Here is a 12219-nt window from a genome sequence, read left to right as displayed (position 1 = left end):
TTCACTGACCACAAGAGTCTTCAATACTTGTTCAAGCAAAAGGAGTTGAATTTGAGGCAGAGAAGGTGGTTGGAGTTGTTGAAGGATTATGACATCACTATCTTATATCACCCGGGAAAGGCCAATGTGGTGGCCGATGCTTTGAGTAGAAAGTCAGCCAATATGGGCAGTCTTGCTTATATTCCAGTCGGTGAGATGCCGCTTGCTTTGGATGTTCAGGCTTTGGCCAATCGATTTGTGAAGTTGGATATTTCTAAGCCTAGTCGGGTATTAGCTTGCATGGTCGCTCGTTCTTCGTTATTGGAGCGTACCCATGATCGACAGTTTGATAATCCCCATTTGTGTGTCTTTAGAGACACGATGCAACGAGGAGGTGCCAAGCAGGTTACCTTAGATGCCGATGGAGTTTTGAGATTGCATGGTCGAGTTTGTGTGCCTAATGTGGATGGGCTTCGGGAGTTGATTTTAGGGGAGGCCCATAGTTCCTGATACTCTATTCATCCGAGCGCCGCGAAGATATATCAAGATTTGTGGTAACATTATTAGTGGCGTAGAATGAAGAAGGATATTGTGGCATATGTGGCACGGTGTTTGAATTGTCAGCAGGTTAAGTACGAGCATCAGAGGCCTAGTGGTTTATTTCAGAGGATTGAGCTTCCCGAGTGGAAGTGGGAGCGGATCACTATGGACTTCATTACAGGACTTCCGCTGACTCGGAAGAAGTTTGACACAGTTTGGGTCATTGTTGATAGGCTGACCAAGCCAGCGCATTTCATTCCTGTGGCAGTCTCCTATTCGTCCGAGAGGTTAGCAGAGATCTATATCCAGGAGATTGTTCGTCTTCATGGTGTGCAAGTATCTATCATTTTGGACCGAGGTACGCAGTTCACCTCACATTTTTGGAGAGCAGTTCAGTGAGAGTTAGGCACCCAGGTTTAGTTGAGTACATCATTTCATCCTCAGATGGATGGGCAGTCCGAGCGGACTATTCAGATATTAGAGGATATGCTCCGAGCTTATGTCATTGATTTTGGAGGTTCTGGGATCAGTTTTTGCCTTTAGCAGAGTTTTCCTATAACAACAGTTACCAGTCGAGTATCCAGATGGTTCCTTATGAGGCTTTATATGGTAGGCGGTGTCGATCTCCGGTTGGATGGTTTGAGCTGGGAGAGGCTCGGTTGTTGGGTACGGATCTGGTTTAGGAGGCCTTGGACAAGGTCAGGATCATTCAGGATAGACTACATACAGCTCAGAGCAGGCAAAAGAGCTATGCAGATCGCAAGGTTCTAGATGTGGCTTTTATGGTTGGTGAGCGGGTAGTGCTCCGAGTGTCGCGTATGAAGGGCGTGATGAGATTTGGGAAGAAGGGCAAGCTTAACCCTAGGTTCATTGGCCCGTTTGAGATTCTTGATCGAGTGGGAGAGGTGGCTTATAGACTTGCATTGCGGCCGAGCTTATCAGCCGTGCATCCAGTTTTTCATGTGTCCATGCTTCAGAGGTATCACGGCGATCCATCCCACGTGTTAGATTTCAGCACTGTCCAGTTGGACAAGGACTTGTCCTATGAGGAAGAACCCGTAGCGATTTTGGACCGGTAGGTTTGTCAGTTGAGATCCAAGAGTTTCCCTTCTGTTCATATTCAATGGAGAGGTTAGCCTCCTGAGGCATCGACCTGGGAGTCCGAATCCGACATGCGGAGCCGTTATCCTCACCTATTCCCCGACTCAGGTACTTCCTTCTTCTGTCCGTTCGAGGACGAACGGTTGTTTTAGAGGTGGAGAATGTGACGACCCAAAGGGTCATCACCTATTTTCTTATGCATTATGTGCTTTCGAGGCCTTGAAAACCTCATTTAGAGTCGCCTCAAGTTGCGTGCACAGTCCGGGCGTGTAGTCGGAAAGCTTAAATATGAAATTCTGTGAAAAATAATGAAATTTGAGTTTTAAATTAATAAATTTGACTCGATCAACATTTTGGGTAAACGGACCCGGACCTATGATTTGATGGTCCCAGAGAGTCCATAGGAAAATATGGGACTTGTGCGTATGCCCGGAATCGAATTCCGAGGTTCCGAACCCGAGAAATGAATTTTTAAAGGAAATTATTTTTCTGAAATTGTTAAGGAAAATTGAAATGAAATTTGATTAGAACGTGTTGGTATCGGACCAGTATTTTGGTTTCGGCGCTCGGTACAGGTCTTATATATGATTTAAGATGTTTCTGTAAAGTTTGGTTAAAATCGGACGTCGTTTGACGTGTTTCAGACTTGAAATCCTAAATTTGAAACTTGATGAAGTATTTCGAAAAATTCCTGATTTTGAGCTTTGATTCATTGTTTTGAGGTTATTTAGGCGATTGATCGCACTGATAGGTTCGTACGATGATGTTGAGTTAGTGCATGTATTTGGTTAGGAGCCCCGAGGGCTCGGGATTTTTTCAGAGGTGTTTCAGAGTGGTTTTAGACTTATGAAAGTTGCAGGTTTCCAGTTCTGGTATGGTCTTCTTTGCGTTCGCGGGAGAACCCTCGCGAACGCGATGAGTAAATTCGCTGAAGGAAATTCCCTTCTACGCGAACGCGTAGACCAGGTTGCGAACGCGACGCAGCGGGGGGCTAGACCTTCGCGAACGTGTTCCTGGCTATGCGAACGTGAAGGCCAAGTGCCTGGGTAGGGGGAATGGGTAGAACACCTTATGCGAACGCGACCCCAAGGACGCGAACGCGAGGGCTCGAGGAGCTACAGTTTCGCGAACGCGAACCCCTATCCGTGAACGCGAAGGCCAAAAAGCCTGACCCATCGCGAACGCGAGAGGTCTATCGCGAACGCGTAAAGTCATTTTGCCCAGTTATTTTAAAGTTCCAAAACAAAACCAAAAACGGGATTTCATAACATTTTCATAAACCCTTTCTTCTCCATGGCTACTAGGCGATTTTTGAAGCATTTCTTCACCAAAGTTTCTTGGGTAAGCATTGTTTAACTCGTTTTCTTTATTTTCCATCAACATCTATTGAAATTCTAGGCCTAAAACATGTAATTAAGGGTAGAAATTAGGGAATTGGGTAGAGTTAGGACTTTTTGATTTTTCTTGATTTAGACCTCGTTTTGGGGTCGAATTTGAAAATAAATTATATATTCGGGCTCGTGGGTGAATGGGTGATTTGATTTTGGTCTGAACCTCGTGTTTTGACCAAGCGGGCCTGGGGTCGATTTTTGGGATTTTGGAAAGAATGCTTGGAAAGCTATAATTAGACATTGGGTTCGCATTGTTTAGCATTTATTGATGTATTGAAGTCATTATTGTATAGATACAATCGATCTGGAGCCAAATTCGAGAGGAAAAACGGTAATTGAGGATTGATTTGGCCGTGGAAGTTTGAGGTAAGTGTTTGGTCTAACCTTAACTTGAGGGATTAGGAGTTGAGTCTTATTTGCTACGTGCTAATTGTCGAGTACGATGTATAGGCATGGTGACGAGTATCTATACGTTGGTGTCTAGCATGACCGTGAGTCTTTATATTGCGGATATTCTGATTTTTGTTGTATCTTTCATGCCCTAAATGATGATTTCTATATGTTGTAAAAAGCATGTGAAAGAAATTGTGATCTTTGAACTTCGAGGAGCATTGGCTCGAGTTATAATACGAATTGTGAAAGTATATGAGATAATTGAACCCTTTGGAGCATTGACTCAAGTGGTAAAGTGAGTTATAAAGTAAGAAGTGAAAGAAAGAGAAAGAGTTATTGAATTGTTCCCTTGCCGGGATGTTTGTTGCTTTATTGATTATCTCCCTTGCCGGGATGTTGAGATTTATTGATATTGTTCCCTTGCCGGGATTTAGTTGTTTAATTGTATTTCCTTGCCGGGATTTCTACCATTATTTGTCTACTCTCTTATCCCTTTGTTTGTTATTGTTGTTTGGGTGAGGAAGAGTGTTAAAGCACGAAGGGTGATGTCGTGCATTGTATGCTATTATGAGGAAAGAGTGTAAAACACGAAGGGTGATGCCGTGCCGTACGATGTACCATTCCATACCGATATTCATTGACTATGCGGTTAGGAAAGAGAGTAAAAGCACGAAGGTTGATGTCGTGCACATTATTATGATACGATTGATTTGGTGAGAACGAGAGTAGAAGCACGAAAGGTGATGCCGTGTACATTTTTTTATTATAAATATTATTTGGGTGAGGACGAGAGTAAAAGCATGAAGGGTGATGCCATGCAAATCGTTGAATTCTGATTCTGTTGATATTCTGGTTTTGTTGTTTCTTCCTTTTATTGAGGTTTTCTATTTGGAATTGTTACCTCCCCACAACATGTTTCCCCTTCCCACATTGACTGATTATTTCCTGTGTTTCTTTTCCATTGTACATATAGATATTTGAACTGCACAGGTTATTTGGTAGTCTGGTCCTAGCCTCGTCACTACTTCGCCGAGGTTAGTCTAGGCACTTGCTAGCACATGGGGTTGGTTGTGCTGATACTACAATCTGTGCTCTTTTGCACAGATCCAGGTATTGGACAGCAGCAGTAGCACGGGAGCCAGCCTTCAGTCCACCGAGACACCGATGTAGCCTTGCAGGCGTCCACAGGCCCAACGTCTCCTCTATCTTATATTTCATTCTATTATCTCATATATTCGAGACAAAAAATGTTATATTTCTTTCAAACAGCTGTATTTAGTACTTTTAGTAGTTCGTGAGTGATGTGACACCAGTTTTTGGGTAGAGGCAAATGTTGACTTTCGCATTATTGTTCAGCTTATTTAATTTAGGTCTTCCGTTTATTTATTTAATTCCGTTGTTTTCATGCTATCACTGATAATTGTTAAAAGAAGTAATTTGTTAATGAAAAAGGTAGTTAAGGGTTGGCTTGCCTAGCTCTCATTAGTAGGCGCCATCACGACTCCCGAGGGTGGAAAAATTTGGGTCGTGACAGTTTAGGAATTGGGCTTGGCCACATACATGAAATGAATAGTTAAAGGAAGATGAGCATTAAATAAGTTTTATTTGCTTTAGTTAATTTTGTTAATATATTCTTAAGCGCTAGGAGCATGTTTAGGCCGTCAACACTTGAGTAGGCAAGCCTTAGGATTTTTGTTAGTTTTGAGGCGAGAGGTCGTTTCCTTAGTTAAATTTATCCGGGGAATGCCACGAAGATTTGTATATATTTTATTCCGGAGAATGCCCCGAAGTATTCTGTAATTGGAGGCCGAAAGCGAACTCGTAGTACTTTTATTCTTGTTTTATATTTATTTTTATTTTATTAGGTGGGGATGACCTTGAGCCTTTTTTGATTGTTTATTTTCTTTTTGTGTGTTTTTACCTCAATTCGAATATCTTAAAAGGCAACTAGATCGAGTACGCAACCGTGGCTTTCACGGGACTTGGGGAGTGCCTAACACCTTCTCCCCGAGTCAAATGAACCCTCTTACCCGAATCTCTGGTGCAGACTTAGTTTTTGGAGTCTCAAGTGTTTTAACAAAAATAAAATTATTTTTAGAAAAATGGTGACCTGACACACCGAAATCAAATGTCAAGTGGCGACTCTGAGTTAATTCTTTTGAACACAACTTTTGTCACTTTATAATTGAAAACCTTTTTGAGCTTCACAAATCTTTTTATTAATTTTAAGAGGGTTAAGTGAAGTTGGTAAAAAAAAGGGGTGTGACAAACACAATATCTTATTGGTAATTAATTGTGTTTCTCCAAAATAGTATAATTGGCTCTTGTAGAGTTCTCAATTAATTTTGTAGTACCATATTTTCATCAACATCCATATGGTGAATATCTCTTTTAAAGAGAAAGTTATACCATTATGGTTATGGTCAAAATTATATGCAAGATATGTTTCTTGCATTACCGTTGTCTTTTAATAATCACATTCAAAATATTTTGGCGTGCAATAGGTACGTGACCAATGACCATTCATGCCATAATAATGACATTATTTTCTTATATCATTTCAAACCTCCTTCTAGAGGTGAGTGTGGTATATTCACTACCACTAGCACGTTCATATTCTTCCAAGAATGAATATGTATTCATAAATTAGATGTTGTCACATTCACATCATGAATGGACCATAATTATCTATATGTGCTTTATAAAATCTCATGTCAAATCGATGCAAATATTACTTTCACAGAGTGAAGGATTATTTTGAGAATCCTTATTATTCTCATTATCACAATGATGACGATTATAATTTCGTCTATTGCCACGTCCACATCCATTGATACCTTCACGGTAATAATTTTGTCTTTTTTTTTAGACTTATCACATATTGCTATCACATTTTCTTAAGGGAATGAGAATGAAGCAAATTCAATGGGACGGGTTTTCACTTTTTGTGCTCACGATCACACATGACTTTGATCATGGCAAGACATAGAAATTTTACCACGTCGAGTGATCATAATTTCTTACTAACTCCATAAGAGTTATAATCAAAATTTATTTTCTTTGCTTGTATTTTAAATCAGATTATAGAATAAAAGAGAAAAATACGGTAATATACATACATAAAATCCAGAATTTAATCATGAAGGAAGTTCATTTATGATCAAAATTTATTTTCTTTGCTTGTATTTTAAATCAGATTATAGAATAAAAGAGAAAAATACGGTAATATACATACATTAAATCCAAAATTTAATCATGAAGGAAGTTCATGGAATAATTGACAATCATTATGCTCAATCCCAAAGCTTCTACTCAGTTGGTTAGAGTCTTGTGCTGATACGTGTTATGAACAATAAAAGAAGAAGAAGAGTATTGCAGAGAGAGAGAATTCTTATTGATTTGGGATGATTTACAATGGAATAGAACCTTCTATTTTTAGGGAGATGGTGACTTAACTATCAAGTAATAAACCCTAAAATCTCTTTAAATATAAACAATCACCATAAATAAAATTCTAATTATAACATAAAACTTTTTCTCTCTTTGTTTCTACGGGAAATAATGGTGAATGGATCTTGTTTGAATCACTATTTATTAGTTGACCCAGTTAAAAAAAAGTTTTGAGAAAATAGCCCCACGGTTTTTAAAGCATAAAATGGACAGAATTTTCTTTGATTGCCGTAATTCCGAAGCACCAGAATACCGACAATCACCTGAATTTTCAGTCATAATGCTAATAATTCTGATGATCCATCAGAATTTTGTCAAAAATCCTGACGATCATCATAGTTGGTGCGTGCTTTAAAATTTTGTCCCGCGTGCTTTAAAATTTCAGTATAAGGTTTTTTTCCTAAAGTTTTTGTTAAATGGGTCAAAAATCAATAGCGAGACAAAAGCATTCTATTTGTGTCATTCACCGAGAGGGGTTGCTCTGATGGTAAGCAATTCCCACTTCCAACCGAGAGGTTGTGAGTTCGAGTCTCCCCAAGAGTAAGGTGAGAAGTTCTTGGAGGGAAGGATGCCGGAGGTCTATTTGGAAACAGTCTCTCTACCCTAGGGTATGGGTAAGGTATACGTACACACTACCCTCCCCAGACCCCACTAAGTAGAATTATACTGTGTTGTTGTTGTGTCATTCACCCTTTTTACCTATTCAATCCATCAGAGTTCATTAGTTGGATCATTTTAGGCCCATAATATTCCAAAGAACAAAGTTAGCCAAATTTGAAGGAGTTAAGTGAAATTTATCCTTATATTTTAGTACTATTATTATTTTACTAATAATGATTAAGATGAAAGATTCATGTCATGTTGACTTGGTCTTGCTTTGAACTAAAGCAAGCAGAAACTTAGCCAGTCACAAGCAACGATCTCTTCTTTGACAGACTGCCAATCAATATCTTTTAGCATGCAGTTGTCCGCATGTAAACAACTAGAAAACACCATAATTTGCTTTTTAATATAACAATAAAAACCATTATTTGCCTTTTAATATAACGACAGTAGATAAACACCATTATTTCCTTTATAAAATGTAATGATATATAACGAATCTCTATTAGGTTGTCTTCATGTGACCTAAAGGTCAGAGGTTCGAGTTCAGGAACAGCCATTAATGCTTGCATTATGATAGACTGTCTAAATCACACTCTCCTTGAGTATAGCTAGCTCTTCTCCGCTGAGCCTTGGAGCAATAGTCAGATTGTCTTCATGTGACCTAAAAGTCAGGGGTTCGAGCCGTTGAATCAGCCATTGATGCTAGTATCAGGGTAGACTGCCTACATCACACTCCCTTGGGGTGTGGCTAGCTCTTCTCCGGTGAGCCGTGGAGCAACGTCAGGTTGTCTTCATATGACCTAAAGGTCAGAGGTTTGAGTTCAGGAATCAGCCATTAATGCTTGCATCATGATAGACTGCCTAAATCACACTCCCCTTGAGTGTAGCTAGCTCTTCTCCGCTGAGCCTTGGAGCAATAGTCAGATTGTCTTCATGTGACCTAAAAGTCAGGGGTTCGAGCCGTTGAATCAGCTATTGATGCTAGTATCAGGGTAGACTGCCTACATCATACTCCCTTGGGGTGTGGCTAGCTCTTCTCCGGTGAGCCGTGGAGCAACGTCAGGTTGTCTGCATGTGACCTAAAGGTCAAGAGTTCAAGCCATGAAATCAGTCATTGATGTTTGCATCAGGGTAGACTGCTTACATCACACTCTCCTGGGATGCGACTAACTCTTCTCCGGTGAACTTTGGAGCAACAATCAAGTTGTCTTTATGTGACCTAAAGGTCAGGGGTACGAGCCGTGGAATCAGTCATTGATATTTGCATCAAGGCATACTGCCTGCATCACACTCTCTTAGGGTGCGACCCTTTTCTAGACCCTGCACGAACGCGAGATACTTTATGGACTCGATTTTAACTCTATAAACATCAGTTATTTAAACAAGCTCTGTTCATGCTAAACTAAAATAGTACTACTATTGATTACATAGTTGAGAAAAGAGTTGTTAGCACCTTTTTTAAAATTTACATTTCTGAAAATCTGTCCCACAACTTTGGAGTTTGACTTGAATTAGTAGACAAATATATAACTAACCTCTCCCAATGATGCCATCCAATAACCAATTATAGGTTTTGGAATTTGACTTAATTGGGACAACTTTAACTAAACTCTCCTAATTATGTTATCCCTAAGGCTTTGCTGTTTGAATTAAAATAAAATATCTCTAACTAACCTCCCCCAATAATGCCAAATTTGCATGACAAAACACTGAATATTTATCTATACGTGATGTTTACATTAAATCAATCAATGCAAAATATATATTTTTCATATATATCTTTCTTATTTAATTATGTTTAAATGATATGTGTTACTATTAATTTATTCTGTAATTGATAAGTTTACGTTTATTGATTTGGTGTAAATACGAGAGAGTAAACATACACCGACAAGGAGTAAAAAGAGTCTAGCTCTTTTTTGAAGTTGATACTTACTCGTATCGGATATTTATACCAAACAAAGAAAATTAATTTTAGTTGTCGTGGAATCTTCTACTAATGCTTAATTTATTCTGTAATTGATAAGATTACGTTTATTGATTTGGTGTAAATATGAGAGAGTAAACATACACCGACAAGGAGTAAAAAGAGTCTAGCTCTTTTTTGAAGTTGATACTTACTCATATCGGATATTTATACCAAACTAAGAAATTTAATTTTAGTTGCCGTGGAATCATCTACTAATGCTTAATTGCTTATATTAGGGTATGTTGTCTATATCATATCTCTTGGATGCGACTCTTTCCCGGACCTTGCATGAACGCGAAATACATGATGCACCGAGCTGCCTATTTTAGTTAAAAATTAAGGTGAGAATGCATATCACTTAACCATAATAGTTAAACAATGACTATGTGTATGCAAAACACATGACTCTCTTCAAGCAGGGGCAGATTCAATGTTCTACCGACGGATTCAATTGAATAACTTTCGACGTGAAATAAAAATTTATATGTAAAAATTTATTTAAATTGTAAAAATAATAGATATGAATACATATATAACTTAAAAAATATAATAGGTTCAATACTAAAAACCTTAAAAGCTGAACCTAAAGGTTTAAATCTCGGATCCGCCTCCGTCCTCCGGAGACATTGGGATATCGCATTCAACTGGTCCAACTCCCTACCTTCCAACTTTACCAAACACCAGGATTTGCTTACACCTACCAAATCCAAAATTATCGAGTTTTTTACTACAAATAAAATTTCACTTTTTCAGTAAGATTGAAAAATATTACTAAAACTAATTACTCTTTATATCCCATTTTACTTGATACTGTTATTGTTTGAATAAAAAAAAATTATTGGCTACGATGTTTTCTAAATATTTAATCCAAATATGATAAATTGTGTTTCTAGTAATTTATGCATTGTCGCTACATATGTAAATCACTACATATAATAGAAACCGAGAATAATTAAATTAGAACACAGGAAATAATTAAATTATGTTGATTCTGTATACCAAATCGAATTAACAAAGTAGAGAAGTACTTTACATTTTTTTCTTAAAAAGAGGAAAACAAACTCCCCAATTAATGTAATAGTGTTTTTACCAACAAAAAAAATGTATGTGCGTTTCCACGGTATCAACTTTTCAATAACAATTTAATTTTTATCCGAATATTTCAAACACATAATAATAATTAAATTAAAGCAAGGGAATAAGTTGAAACATGTAGAAATTGCATGATATAAGGCGATTGTTAGGGAAAAGAGAAGAAACAAAGATAGTGAAGACTTGATAAAGAAACATCATTAATAAAGTTTGTACTGATGTGAAGCCCACTACTCCCATTTTCTATAGGGGAAAGAAAAAGACCCTTTCAAACCCCACCCCACCCCCACCCCCACCCCCACCCAATAATAATAATAATAATAATAATATGCTCTTTGCGTATTTTTGTACACAGAGAAGGACGTAGGATTTCTGAGACATGGGTGCACAACTAATGAAAGGAGAAATTAAAAACAAAAGTATTAAGTGATAATCGATCTCTATTCCTCTAGGTAAATAACTCAACATTATTCAATCAAGTGCATCACTCAGCCTCATTGGCAGTATCGGAGCTAGGATTTTCACCAAGAAGATTCAAAATATATAGAAATGAGCACTAAGAGAAGCTAATGAGATTCAACATCTACTATATATACATAGAAAATATTTTTGGCCTTATATATAGTGTGATTTTTCAGATAAGGGGGTTCAGATAAATCCTCATTCACCACCCTAGATCCGCCCATGCTCTTTGGAGTAGCTAGATTAGATTGTCTACACTCTACATCACCTCTTTTGAAGTGCGACCTTTTTCCGAAACCTACGTGAATGCAGAATAACTATGCATAGGGCTGTCCTTTTTTATAGCCTGTTCGGACAAGTTTCTCCAAAGCCAAAAGCAATTTTTCTTAAAAAAAAATACTTTTTTCTAAAGTTGAAGTGTTTGGCCAAGCTTTTAGAAGAAAAAAAAATGTGTTTTTGAGTAGAAGCAGAAGCAGTTTTGGAAGAAGCAAAAAAAGTAACTTCTCTCCAAAAATACTTTTTTGAAAAGCGCTTTTGAGAAAAATACACTTAAAAATAGTTTTTAAAAATTTGGCCAAACATTAATTCCTGCTCAGAAATGCTTTTCAAATTAATTAGCCAAAGACAAACTGTTTCTCACTAAAAAATACTTTTGAAAAAATATTTTTTAAAATAAGCTGATTTTTGCAGCTTGGCCAAACAGACTATTAGTGTTGCATGCGAAGCTCAACATAAGTAACTATTTTAGAACCACCAAAGGATGTGATGCAGTGGATAAAACTGATTTTGCAGCTTGGCCAAACAGACTATTAGTGTTGCATGTGAAGCTCAGCATAAGTAACTATTTTAGAACCACCAAAGGATGTGATGCGGTGGATAAAACTGATTTTGCAGCTTGGCCAAACAGACTATTAGTGTTACATGCGAAGCTCAGTATAAGTAACTATTTTAGAACCACCAAAGGATGAGACTGCTCCTCCCTTAACCAGAGGTCTCGGCTTCGAGCCCTGGGTATGGAAAAATCTTTGGTAGGGAATTCCCCGAATGGGGCCCTACGCAGCGCGAATCCGAATATAGTCGGGCTCCGGTGCGGATACCGGAGCCCTGGTGAGAAACCAAAAAAAACTATTTTAGAAGTTTCCAAGAAACTATGCATTAAACACTAGATGATTAGTAGAAAACGAATTTCACTCAAACATGTTATATTTAAACCAATTAATATCGTACAAAACTAGA

The sequence above is a fragment of the Nicotiana sylvestris genome, chromosome 5, assembly GCF_000393655.2.
Source record: "Nicotiana sylvestris chromosome 5, ASM39365v2, whole genome shotgun sequence".
Classification (NCBI taxonomy): domain Eukaryota; kingdom Viridiplantae; phylum Streptophyta; class Magnoliopsida; order Solanales; family Solanaceae; genus Nicotiana; species Nicotiana sylvestris.
Note: the sequence above shows the minus strand (reverse complement) of the source record.